The 13,064-nt window shown below is 39.6% G+C and overlaps 1 protein-coding gene across 17 annotated transcripts in view; it reads right to left on the reverse strand.

Annotated features, from left to right (window-relative positions):
- Positions 1 to 13,064, reverse strand: part of LOC117141656 (protein alan shepard) — a 119,384-nt gene that overhangs the window by 23,786 nt on the left and 82,534 nt on the right. Inside the window, exon 1 of one of the 17 annotated variants that reach the window (XM_033305246.1) lies at positions 1,813 to 2,354. The exons of the other annotated variants lie outside the window; for them this stretch is intronic. The gene's annotated coding sequence lies outside the window, so the exon portion shown is untranslated. Of the gene's footprint in view, positions 1 to 1,812; positions 2,355 to 13,064 lie in introns of those variants that run through there. 17 annotated transcript variants of the gene reach the window in all.

Genomic DNA, 13,064 nt, shown 5'->3' on the forward strand with positions numbered 1-13,064 from the left:
GCTGTTTAAGGACATGTGCCGAGGTGAGAGTTCACAGTTCTCCGCTCACGTTCAGCATCTTCGCTTCTTTTATTCCCTCTTATTTGCTTCTCTGCTTATTTTTTTACAACTTTTACTTTGTTACAGAAATAAAACAAAGAACAAAGTGAGGTTTTCGGGGGTGTTGGGTGGCGAAATAATCCCCTAAGGCCCTGGGCCAGGTTAACGATGTTGTCTGCTCGCCTTGTTTTTGGGGCGTGGGCGGTGAAGAGAGAGAGGAAAAGGATATATAGAGAGGAGGAGGGACAGGAAGGAAAAGAAGAAGCAGGAGGGTGCAATGACTGCAACTTGTTCGCAGAGAAAGTTCCTTGAAGCTGTTAAGAAATTTCATTGTTGCCCATTTTCAAGGGTTGTTTTCATGTCTCACATTGCCTTCTTTATTCTCCTCTTCCTTTTCGGCGAGACAAAGGACGAAGCGGAACCAACGAGAAGGGGTGCCAGCACACAACAAGCGAGAGCCACCAAAAAATGCCAAAAATAAAGTTGCCCTCTTTATCGCACAACCAAACACTACCACTATTGCAATCACCCGAAATAAAGGCTTAACCTTGGACTTCACAAGCTCAACCGGCGCTTCGACCTTAAGGCGTGGCAAAAGGGGCGGCGGCGGCATACGGTGAGAGGGGCCGGCCCCTCCGACTTAATCAGTCGTTGCCTCGTCGCTTTCATATCGGAATGTATTCCTTGAATGGGACAAAATTACACTGTAAGAACAACTAGTTTTAAGTTTCAAAAATCGGGGAAATTTTTTAAAAATCGAACCATGTTCTGCTTTGACTTATAAGAGAGTACTAAATTATTCTTTGAAAGACTTCATTAAATTGTCAATGTAAAAAATCCATCATAGAGGATTAGACAGTATTTATCTAATTGTTAATTTACGAAACCGTAATAATTTAATTTTTTGCTGTGCAAAAATGAAGTGTGTGGAGCGATTGTAGCGTATACAATCGTGCATGGCACTACCAGCTCATACTTAAACATACAGATACAGCAATGATTCAATGACTAATTCAAAGGCAGCGCTACTTTATTTGATAAGCGCTAACTAGTTGCAGAAAACATCGAGAAAAAAGCTTTTGCAAAATGTCATATGTTTTATAATGAGAAACATAGTTTTGTAGTTTGACTTCAAAGTTTACGTATTCTCACTCATAAAATTTGTACATACGAAATAAAATAAAAATTCAATTGATTTTTTCTCAATAGAGATCAACAGAATCGATTGCCGGGTAATTAAAAATGTAAGAGAATATAACAAGTTCCGTTGCGAACCATATTTTTTCTCAGTTATTAAATACGTCACAATGAAAACTCAACAAAAACAAACAGAAATTCAGACGAGTAATTCGCAAATGGAAAGGGAATCAGCTGACTCTTTTTTTCCATTTCGTTGAATGAACTCTATCTTGACGTTTGGCATTTGTCACTTCATTTGGTTTTTTATGGATTTTTGAGCAAACAAAAAAAATAGTATAAAAGCAGCTAACCTTTAATCGTTGGCGAATAAATTCTACAAAAATCTTGACACACACGCAAAAAGCTTATTTAATTATACACGCCACAAAGAGAGAGAGAGAGAAAAATGGAAAGAAAACCAAAAAATTGTATTTTAATTTTGAAATGTTCGAACAAACAAACAGACATTGAACTTTATGGCGAATTTGGTCAGTGTGTGTGGGCGCTTTATATTTCTTTCTACTCTTTTGTTATTAATTTGAGTATGTGTCTAATTTAATATTATTTTGGCAGGGGGCATTTGATTTTATTTACTTTTTGCTGTCGGCTTCTTTTGCTGCTTCTTCTGCTTCTTTACTCTTTTCTAGGCACACGCACACTGGCACGCCGGCAAAAACACACACGCACACACACTGGTGTGTTTACAAACTTTTGCGACGTTTTCAAGTGCGACGTCGGCAGCGACGTTGGCTTTAACTATTTCGTTCTCCGCTTCCTCTCGCTGTTCGTTGGACTTTTTTGCCAACGCTTTAATAACTTTCTATTGCTATTTTTATATCTTTTTGAAGCACACGCACACAATAACACACGTACGTGCCGCTCTCTTTCTGGTTATAATTTAACAATTTTGCTATAATTTATATTTTTTCTTGTTTCGTTTTGTTAGTCAGCTTTAAGCTTACACACACAATCACTTGGCGACACACACGTAAAACGAACGATGCAAAAGAGACGGTAACTACAGTTATAGTTGTTGTTGTTGCGAGAGCAGCTGATCTCAAAACGACGGGAGGAAGTAAGTGGGAGGAGAGAGTAGTGCCTCTTTTTACTGGAGAAATGGACAAACTCTGGGAACTGCGAACTGCGAACTAACCGAGGCAAAAATTGAGAAGCGAGCTGAAAGCGGAATTCAAACAACGCAGCGCCGACGGCGAAGCTAGCAGAGGCAGCGCCGCACAAGGCATGCGCACAGAGAGTAAGAGAGAGCGCGGCTAATGAATGAATGAACGAGGCGGAATGCGGGAAGAGCGCAGAGAGCGGCAATGGCAAAATAGTTGTAGAAAAGCGCCGGCAAGCGGAACTCCACACTCTTTCTCACTCTCTCTTTCCACCCACACCCCTAGTTCACTGGAAAAAGAAAATTCGTATGCGGCGGGGGTGTATTTTTCACCAAAAAGAGAGTGTGTGCAAAACGCTAGAGAGAGAGAGAGAGAGAGAAATAACTGACGTCAGTTCTGCCATCGTCGACGCCGCTGCCGGCGTCGCAAAGCGCCACCACCCAAAAAAACCCGAGAAGAAGCAGAAGAAACACACACAAAAAATTCGCACAGTGGAGCAGAAATCAAGCTTGTGGCAAATATATTACTTCATCCATCATTCGACGGGCGCGTTTGGCTCTCTCACTTGTTTTGCCAATTTTGGTACTCACAAATTTTTTCTCATTTACTAAGTTTGCAAAAAAACTTAGGTACAGTAAAATGATTGTAATTAGAGACGTTAAAATAAGATTACCTAAAGTGCCAATATCACAAAGGTACATATTTACATTGATCGCTCATTTTACATAAAAAATATTAAGAAAGGCATACAAAATACAACCAAATTTTATACAAACCATACATTTATGACCCACTTTACTGATTATTCACTGTGGATATAAGTAGTTTTTAACAAGTGGTTTTCGTTTGCCTTTTTGGCACCGTGAGAAAAAAATTGAGCACTGCGGCTGTCTGGCATCCACTGTCTTCTATTAGCCCGGTCCCGAATTTTCCACCACCCCCAACTCAAAAGTCACCAGCTGATGAGCTGGTCGTCATTTTCTGTCTCCCTCTCATATTTTGGCGGCTTTTGGGCCGAATTTTGTTTGTTTGCTCGTAAAAATAAATCATCAGCCGTGGAGGAAACACAAGCGATGAGTGAAAAACTATTAAATTGGCACCATCGCACCACGAAAAACATTAAAAAAGAATATTATCATGACCACCTGTCTGCCTTGAATCACTCATTTTCCACAATTTATTATAAAGCCACAACTTTAGAGTGGTTCAAAAAGACAAATAAAAATGGTAAAAATGAGTGTCGAGTTGAAGGAATCCCCTTGTTCGCCTTAAACTTTTGGCTAACCCACTTTTTATAATAGTGAAAAATTTAACATTGTTTTGAACTCACGAAGTTTTAGACAAAAACCTGTTTATAGATGGGATGTTCGTTCATACTGGAATTGCCCATAACTCACCGCGAATGAATCTTTGACTTTTTGAGAATGCTTCTACTGATTGATTGACAATTACTTAATTGATAAATTGGAAAAGAACACAGGGGAGGAATTCCCATTGAGGTAATTGCAAGTGACCGGATCTATTGTGTTCTAGGAAAACTGTAGATGTCATATGTATGTTTATATAAATAACATTTATGAAAGATTTCTAAGTTTGGTTTTAAATCGTATGCCATATTTCTCAAAATTCATAAAGCATTACCCAATTCACCTCCATCCGTGAATCATCAATGTAATATTTTGTCTTTTCATTCAAATTTACAATATGAACGTCTAACAAAGCATCAAATCAGGCAAAAAGCATTCGATAAAGATATGCAAAAGACGCCAATGAAACAAAAGAAACGAGTTAAAGAAAGCAATTTCAATGGAGAATAGCAATTTTATGGCTTACATTTTATTCGCGTTAAGGAGGGGGAGTGCGAATATCAGCTGATAAAAAGCAAAATGCGTTGGCAAAAAAGAAAATCGTGTATGTGGGTTAAGAAGAATGGGGGAGGGGCGGAGGGACGCGTGGAAGATGAGGGAACAACCATGATAATAGCAAAACAAACGAAACAGAGAGAGAAACAATATTATAGAGCGAGAAGGCGATAGCCGGGGGGAATTTTCAATTGAAAACGAACGCGTATAAATGCGCCCATATGGAAAAGGCACCCACACACTCATCCGTGTGTGTGTGTTGAGGAAAATTGCGACTTTGCCTGCCTTTTTATCGGCTTGCGGCATCTCCCCTCCTACTCTTCCGCCCCTCCTGCATTTTCATGCTGGTTGCTCTACGTCTCGCAGTCGACGTCAACGTCAACGTACATAGAAGCAGCGGGGTGTGAATGCGGCAAAAAAATACACTCATATGGGATAGGTACGCACAGCTGCGGGCACAATAATAGAATAGCAGATTACATGACACGAGTGTCAAAAATAGGAGGCAATCAACGTGAATTATGCAAGGTATGTAACTTGTGAGAAACCATTATTATTCGCGTTACGGTTGTTAATAACTAATACATTTTCGGTAATATTCTTTGTTTAAGGTACTATTGTGATGACCGCAATTGTTAATATTAAATACATTATCAACGGCGTCGCGATTACAGTAATAGCAGCGACGCCGGCAGAGGCATCCTCCCTCTATATCTATCTCCTTCTAGCCAGTGACGCAGGCAGCATCTTCTGTGCTGCTTCTTCTTCTTCTAGTTCTAATAGCATTTACTGTTTGTTCAACTGTTATGCGAGTTGGACTCCAAGTTGTGTTTTTTCTGCCTTTTTTTTTGTTGTTATTGGACTGTTGCTCTCGTGCGTTTCTAGTTTTCCATGGGTCCAACTTTTACTGCCATCCTTTACCTCCCGTTCTCCGTTAACCATCACCGATTCCCCTTGCCATTTACATTGACATTGCTATTCTCTTATTTTATCGCATCTTGTTTGATTATACACTGTAATAAATTGATGGTTCAAGCAAAGTTATTATATGTATGCATACATATTCAGAACAAAACTTTAGTTGTGTGATTTCGTAGCAATTGTAAATTTATTTGTACATTTTTTTGGCCGATGAATCAATTCTTCTCAGTGTATTTCCTATGGGGTGCATTTACTGCTTCTGCCTCGTTTCATTCCATTTTCATTAACATTCGTTTGCGGGTCGTCAAGAAATTAAATGCTCATTATTTGGACTTTTTCCCAGCCATTCTTATTGTTTCCTCCTCGCATTTATGGTTTATTCATCATACACGTTCGTTTTTCTTATCAGTCCAACTACTTTTGGGCTCTCTCTTACTGACTCCCCTTTTTTTCATTCCCTATTTTCTTGCCAGCGACGACGACATCTGCGCTGGCAGCAACGTTGGCCATGACAGAGACGTCAGCAGCATCAACGAGCCACCACTTTGCGGCACTTTTGTCGCTGTTTGACCGATTGACCATCGAAAACGGACTAAACACTAAGCCCCAAACAGCCCACATCCACTCAAATCACCACCCCTCGTTCCACAGAATCCACAACACCCAATAACACGCACTAAAACACGCAAATAGCGGTGGTAAAAATAATGGTACATTCATATATGTTACACCAAAGACACTAGAATAACAAGATGCGTAACGGCCATACAAATTTTTGGCACGCGATTTTTTGGCCGTGGCTCTAGAGGTGGCTCCAGGCTCTCTTGAGTTTTTGTTCGAGAGAGAAAGAGCGGAGAGCGCTACAGCAAACAGCTCTTTTCTACGCATACAGTGATAGCATACAACTGTATGTGTGCACACGTATGCTCATGTATTGTAAATTTGACAAAATATGCCCTTCACCTTAGAAGTTCGTTGACTTTAAATCTATATTATTTTTTATCAATTGGCACCATGCGAAAAATTCTTGTTTTGCATTGCCTCAACGTTATTATTATTTAAATAAAGCTTAGAAATAGTAATAGACGAATCTATGTACATCACAAAATAAATTTCGAAAATGACTTTATATTAGAATACTTGTCATTAGGGTATTCAGCTTGCGGCGTGAGAAAAATTAATAAGGCAATGATTGTTGAGTGCTTGTGTCCGCACTTCGTGCCTGACGATATGACTTTTGCAACGAACTGTTTTCATATTTTTATTTATTTTATTAATTTTTATTTTCTACTACGTATTATTATTTTTTATGAAATATTATTATGAAATATTATTATTTTTATTATTTATTAATAAAATTATTATTTTTATTATTTATTAATAAAATTATTATTTTTTTATGAAATTAAAAAATAATTATTATTTTTATGAAATATTTATTTCTCAATGTTATGTCTTCTTTTTGGAAAATTTATGTTTCAAATTACAGTAGTTATAATAATTTCCTTTGTATTTGCTTTAATTATTATTATAATAATTATTATAATAGTCAGGGAATTTTTATTTTATTTCATCATATTGCTACGAAATTGGCCACAACTCCAAATATGTAAATTCGTTTCTTCGATCAGAATTGATTTCGGCCCGAAAATCGTCTTCTAGCACAACACGCACACATATTGTTTTTGCTCACACAAGCAAGCAAATTCTATTTTTATATTTCTTACGCTCTCAACGTGAGCGAGCGGAAAGAGAGCAAATTTGGCCTTCACCAAAAAAGTGGCTGCATAGTGCCAAACGAATGTATGGCCGTTACGCATCTTGTTATTCTAGTGTCTTTGGTTACACCCATAAACAAGTTACAATAATTGGCCATTATAAAGCTAAATTAGTCGTCTTTTGGCATGTGGAAACAATATGTTGATTAAAAAGGATCTCCAATGCAAATGTCTCTTTGAGTATTTTTCAAGATAAATACCCGCACCACGAACAATGGAATCAGTGATATATGGGTATAACATATGGTTCAAAATGCATATAAACTATTACCGATATTTCAGATATATTGCGTTCTTTTGATATGCATACGGGAACATTATGGCAGCACATAAGGTTTTCAGTGGAACTGATCCCAAAACGATTAGTTTATATCATGACTTGAGAATTGTAAGACAGCCAAAAATATTTTTAGTTTTTTGGTGACTAGCACTATTCACGTGACCTCCGCTGTGTTGGGCAAACATTTTTATTGCATGTCGCCTGTCAATCGCTGGCAATTGTTGTTGTCAACGCCGCAGCAGCAGCGCAAAAATAATCGCAGCAGGAAATAAATATAAATGAGTATCGAAATAAATAAGTAAACATGTGCGAAAAAAAATTGGAGTTCGGAATGGGGCATCGAGGATGGGAAAAGAGAGACTGTGTGTGTAGGCTGGTGGAAGTGCACGATAAAAGCTTTAACGTTAATGACCAAGCTCGTATTTGCGAAGCCATATTTATCAGCACACACTCTTCTTTTTCCCCATCAATTGGGGGTTCTCTACCATTCACTGTGGGGCAGATGGAACAAATATGAATCAAATATTCTCAGTTATTGTAAGAAAAACATTTGGCGGAAATTTCACATAATTTATAATTTATTATACATTCAAGAACGTTAATACATTTCTTCGTTTTCCAAATTAGCGAATTCTGAATTTCTTGCTGCCGATCCCAGAATTTTTTAGATCAATTTTTGAATTAATTTGTATGGGTTTTGAAAAATGGTCTAAAACTGATGGTCCATTGGGACCAATTTCTAAATGAAGTACAAACATCTAGAGATTTTTCACTCTTGATCAAAAGACGTCATTGTTATTAGTCTAAAAATAAACATTTTCTCTTGCGCCAAGGGAAATCGGTTAATTTTAACACATTAAATGGAAAGCGTTACTAAGTAAATGTGAGCAACAAGTTAGTTTTTGGTGGGCGTCTCTTATCGATTATGGATTTCTGTTTGCGTTCGGTTTATTTTTAGGAAATATGTGATAAGAGCGAACTTTAGATAAACATGCCGAGGGTAAACAGATTTACCGCCATTAATGGGAAATTACAGAGCAAATTGTAGGCGTTGACAATGAGAAGATAAAATACGAAAAAGGGCTGGCTAAATCGTGAAATAAAGTTGAGTTCTCAGCCTTGACTTAAGTTCAGCTGACTTTGTGAACTTTGAATTTGCCAGGACAATCCTGCGGTAATACTTGGCCATTAAGCAGGCAATCCGAAGGGCTTTTCCAGCCGGCTTTTCACAAAAGCCCCTGCCCTTCTCCACCAACCTCACATCTCTCGCAAAAGCACTAAGCCACCTTAAGACGGAGCCGAGCAGGAATGTATCCATCATAATCTCATTATCCCGACTCTAGGCGAACATTTTCCAGCGTAAAAAAATGGGGAGCAACCTTGCTTGGCAAGTCACGGCAAAATATGCAAAGCAGAAAATTCGGCGTAGCTGAATGAGAACAGTGGCGTACTTCTCAGTTTTAAAGCAAGCCATCCATCCAAAAATTCCATTTCATAATCCCTCTTAGAATCTCCTTGGGACCACGCCCCAAAATGTCAGAGGGGGCTGGTGCGTGGTGTGTGTGTGTGTGCTAGTGATGTTCAAGTGTAAAATGTGAATAAAATACCGGAATTGCTAAGAAATAAGCGGAATTGCATTAAGTGCATCCGCTGCAGTGTGGGAAAACCCCACAAAAGGGGGGCTAAAAGCCACTGAAATGTGAGGAAATCTGGGGATTTAAGCTGGTTGGTGTGGCCAGCCATTTCAAGGTTATGCAGGAGATGGAAATTAGTTTAGTTATGCAGTGATGGCAGAGGATTTGCACTGCAAGGTTAGAATAACGAAGAAGAAAGCAGCGCTTAGTCAATCAATGAATTTGACTAAAATATTACTTTTAGACCTCAGGATAGCTTTAAGTGCACTTTGCTCCGACTTTTGACTAACTTCACCACGATTGCGATGTCATTGTTTCTCGCAGCTGCCCATGTGTTTGTGACATCCTGTTGGATGCGTGTGCGTGTGAGTGTGTGCGTTTTGTGTCTCTGTGTGCGTGTTGTCCATTTTAATGACAAACATAACCATGAAAACATGAGTATTAATGGACAGCCATCCATAATGGACATTAACTGCTGGACGGAGTGTGGAGGGGGGTCCAACAATTGGTTGACATTTGAAGTCATGTCTCGGACTAAATTAGACAGTCGACCCCCGAAAACCCCACACTTACTGCACAACCCACCATCCCCGCCATAGATTGTATGTAATCGGTAATATATAATTTCAATGTATGAGCGAAATTGGGCAACTGAGCCGAGGATTTGTCCGAGTCTCGAGCTGTGGGCATGCATAAAATTGATATCTTAATGGTTGGGATGGGTGTTCCAACGAAAGCATTCAATGTTCAGGTTAATTTGGTGCGTGCTCAACCCACCGTTAAGGGAGTTATCTTTGGGGGAATGGGTTTCCAACTGCAGATGAATCGTAATGGAGTGAGAGCAGTTGGTGGACGGAAGTCAACACAATGGGCTACAGAACATTGGAACGGAGCGTTTATCCTCAAAATTGCACTTATAATGCATGAATCGATGAGATTTCATTAAAAGTACTTTACTTCTATATACTTTTAATCCCTAAAATCCATTTCAAATGAATATGTTCAATGGAAATGCTGCTATTACTCCACACACGATATTAAAATCCGCTCTAACTAATTCAATCAAGAAACGCTTTTATCTACTCAAACGACACCCAGGAAAATGTAAAAACAAAAAATCCCTAGAAATGCTATTAAATCGAGCTCACATCGACTTCAAAGCTCATTAAAACGATTCTCCAGCGGACAGAAAGGGAGAGAACGAGCGGAAAAGTGGGGAGCCAACTGCCCCCAAAAGAATCATAAATCATTGCTGAAATTTTCATAAATTTAATGAACATTAAGTGCGCCCCAAGGCTTGAGGGTGTGTGTGTGGAACGCGGGGGCAATCGTTACATGACTTCCACTGGACACCAGGACTACCAGGACAACGAAGGAGGAAACGAGAGGCAAGAAAGGACCCGAAATGGGAGTCATCAGTCAAGCGTAATTCAATGTAAAGCGATATACCGATTTCCACACTTCTCACATGCGATTTTTACAGTACAGGAAAAACATCTTGTTATTAAGTGCTTAAAACCTATGATTTGGATGCCTAAGGAAAAGATTTCTTCTAAATACTTATTGCTTGCTTTTCTATACTTTAAACCACTTTAAATGTTCCAAGTGACTATGCTTTTTTCTGCGTGTAGTGGGGCCACCGCTGTGCCAGTGTGTGTGCAACTTGAGGCGAGGTGTGGGTGTCCATTGATCGGGGGATGGTGAAAAGCGCAGCGGTCAGGTCTGCTATGGAGCCCAGTTTCGGTTGACAGCAAATCTGAATTTGATCACTGGGCAAACATTAAAAGCGCAACACAAGCAGCGGCGGCAGAGGAGGGAAAAAGTGATTTATGAACATCCGTTGGGTGACCGAAAGACCCGATACTAGACACCCCCATACATATATGAACCACACATAGCACCACGAATATCCACACCACCCCATCTGCGAATATTTCTCAGCCACCCACGTGATTTCGCTAATGCCATTCTTTGTGGGCCTCACCCACACACACATTTCCACTATGGCATTCGGTGTGCGGGTCAATTTACAAAAAAATTGCATTCTACTCAGCTTAAATTTCACTACAATTACGAAAATAAAACATGAGACAATGTCTGGGGGGTATATCTTAAAGTTAAGATAGGTATTTAATTTATTAGTTGTGCAAGTTGTTGCTACATTATTAAAAAAACTATTCTCAAAATCGATAACACTTGACCACATCTATAAAGAAACCACGAAGAATCTACAAATCTCTTATAAAACACAATGAGTTGTATAAGGTGAAAGCTATCTATTTGAATTTCAGCTATAATTTTGATAATCAGGTATTTATTTATAGAATGACAAAAAGTGAAAAAACTTTGCCAATTCAGATCTCAACCAAAAATCCAATAAAAACGAAGAGTGCTGGTGTGTGAGCTGTCTTTTAAAATTATTGACATTACCCGCTGTACCGCCTGTTGTTATCCCAACTTTTCTAATTTCTAAACAAGCCTCAGAGCAACAAAAGCGTCGACAAGGAACAAAAAATAAAAGTTTATCAACGCGTAAATTGGCCATGTCCATGAGGAAACCTGGTTGAGTGGCTAAAAAGGGGGTGGGGTGTTGGCTTTATAGCGCGGGCTTTGGCCTTTTGACTAACGGGAATGCCACTTAACGAATCACACAGTATTAGGCGCCTTCCGCCCACTTTTCTTCGCTTTCCCAGCCACCCCCCGCTGTCACTTGGCTTTCATCTTCCCGACTGGCTTGTTCGTTTTTCTCGTCCTGCCATTTTTCCAGCTTTCCTCCCCATTTCCTTGCCAATTTTTTGCTGCCTTTTTCGGGTTAAACTCTCAACAGGCGACGTTTTTTTTTTCCTTCGACTTGTTAAAAGTGTCAATTTTCGCTTTACCAGCGTGCGTGGTGGGGCTGAGGGGGCGGATGGGGATTTTTGGATGGAAAACTGTTGGGTGGTGGGGCGTAAACTGTTTGTTTATGCTCACATGTCGTGGGTTGGAGGTTCTGGGACATGTCGCGGCTTATTGTGTTACACAGGAGCTGCTACTCCGGCTCCTGCTCCTGCTCCTCCTCCTGCTGCTGCTGCTTCTTCTCGGAGTCCCTCCACTGATCCTGCCAGCCGAGCGCGCCTCGTCTCCTGCTGACAGCCTCCACCAAATTGCCAATTAAAATGTGCGACAAGTGGGTGGGAAACACCGAGCGGAAGCATTTTTCCACCCATTCTCGTCTCGTCTCGACTCGACTTTTTTCTCTTTTTTTTTGTGTTAGTTAACTTTGAGCCGATTATAGCCGTGTGGCAGCGTGGCCTAAGTGCAGGGCAAACAAAGTGATTTGAGCTTTGTCTGCCCCCTTTTTTGCAGTGGGCGGGGCTTTAACTTTTGGCTTTGCTAAAGGGAAGCGAGAGAGAGAGAGAGTAGGAGTGCGTCCCCTCTATAGTTAAAGGATACAAATCCTTGTTGAATAATTAAACAGCAAATTGCAGCAGGACAAAAGGGAGCAAGTGGCGGTGGCTTTTTTTAACCCCCAACTTACCTCTTTCTTGGCGTTCTTTTTTCTTGTTTACCTCATAAAAATTCTTTTGAAACTTACCTGCAAAAAATAGAGAGAGAGAACAGAATAAGTAAAGGGTGAGCCGATTGGTGATAACAATTGGTTGGAAACAAAGGGATCATATTGAAGGCCCTGTGACATTATTATCACTGGAATCCCCAGAGTTCCAAATCCTTTCAACACACCCAAATCAAGTAAGCTCTAAGTGACAAGATTTAACCAAGTTTTTAAATCGAATTGAACTTTGAGCGTCGTCTTCTGACAGACTTACCCTTGTTAGTCAACAAATTATTGGCTATTTTTAATGCGATTTCACGGAAACTTTCAGGTGAGTGGCATTACTTGTCATTAAAGTAATAAAGCATTCTATGGAACTGAAAGACACTTTTCCAAAAATGGTTTTATTGGTGTGAAAGCAATCCGTACAGATTGCTTATTGTATTTCCAGACATGAATATCGATTCCCTCTTTAATCTACACCCACACTTTTCCATATCACTCTCAATCCATCCATATATTGGATAACAATCTTTTTGACTTTGCTCTAACGTAATTGGCATCTTTCAAGAAATCGTGTTCGGTTCATTTATAACACTCTTGCTCCTTGCGAAAAATCCAACAATTTGTCAAAAAAAAAATGATAGTATCCCTCACAAAACCTTCTGAACACAAAAATCCCAAAACAAAAACCACAAACAAAGGCTTTTCGCAGTGGGGT

The sequence above is a fragment of the Drosophila mauritiana genome, chromosome 3L, assembly GCF_004382145.1.
Source record: "Drosophila mauritiana strain mau12 chromosome 3L, ASM438214v1, whole genome shotgun sequence".
NCBI lineage: Eukaryota > Metazoa > Arthropoda > Insecta > Diptera > Drosophilidae > Drosophila > Drosophila mauritiana.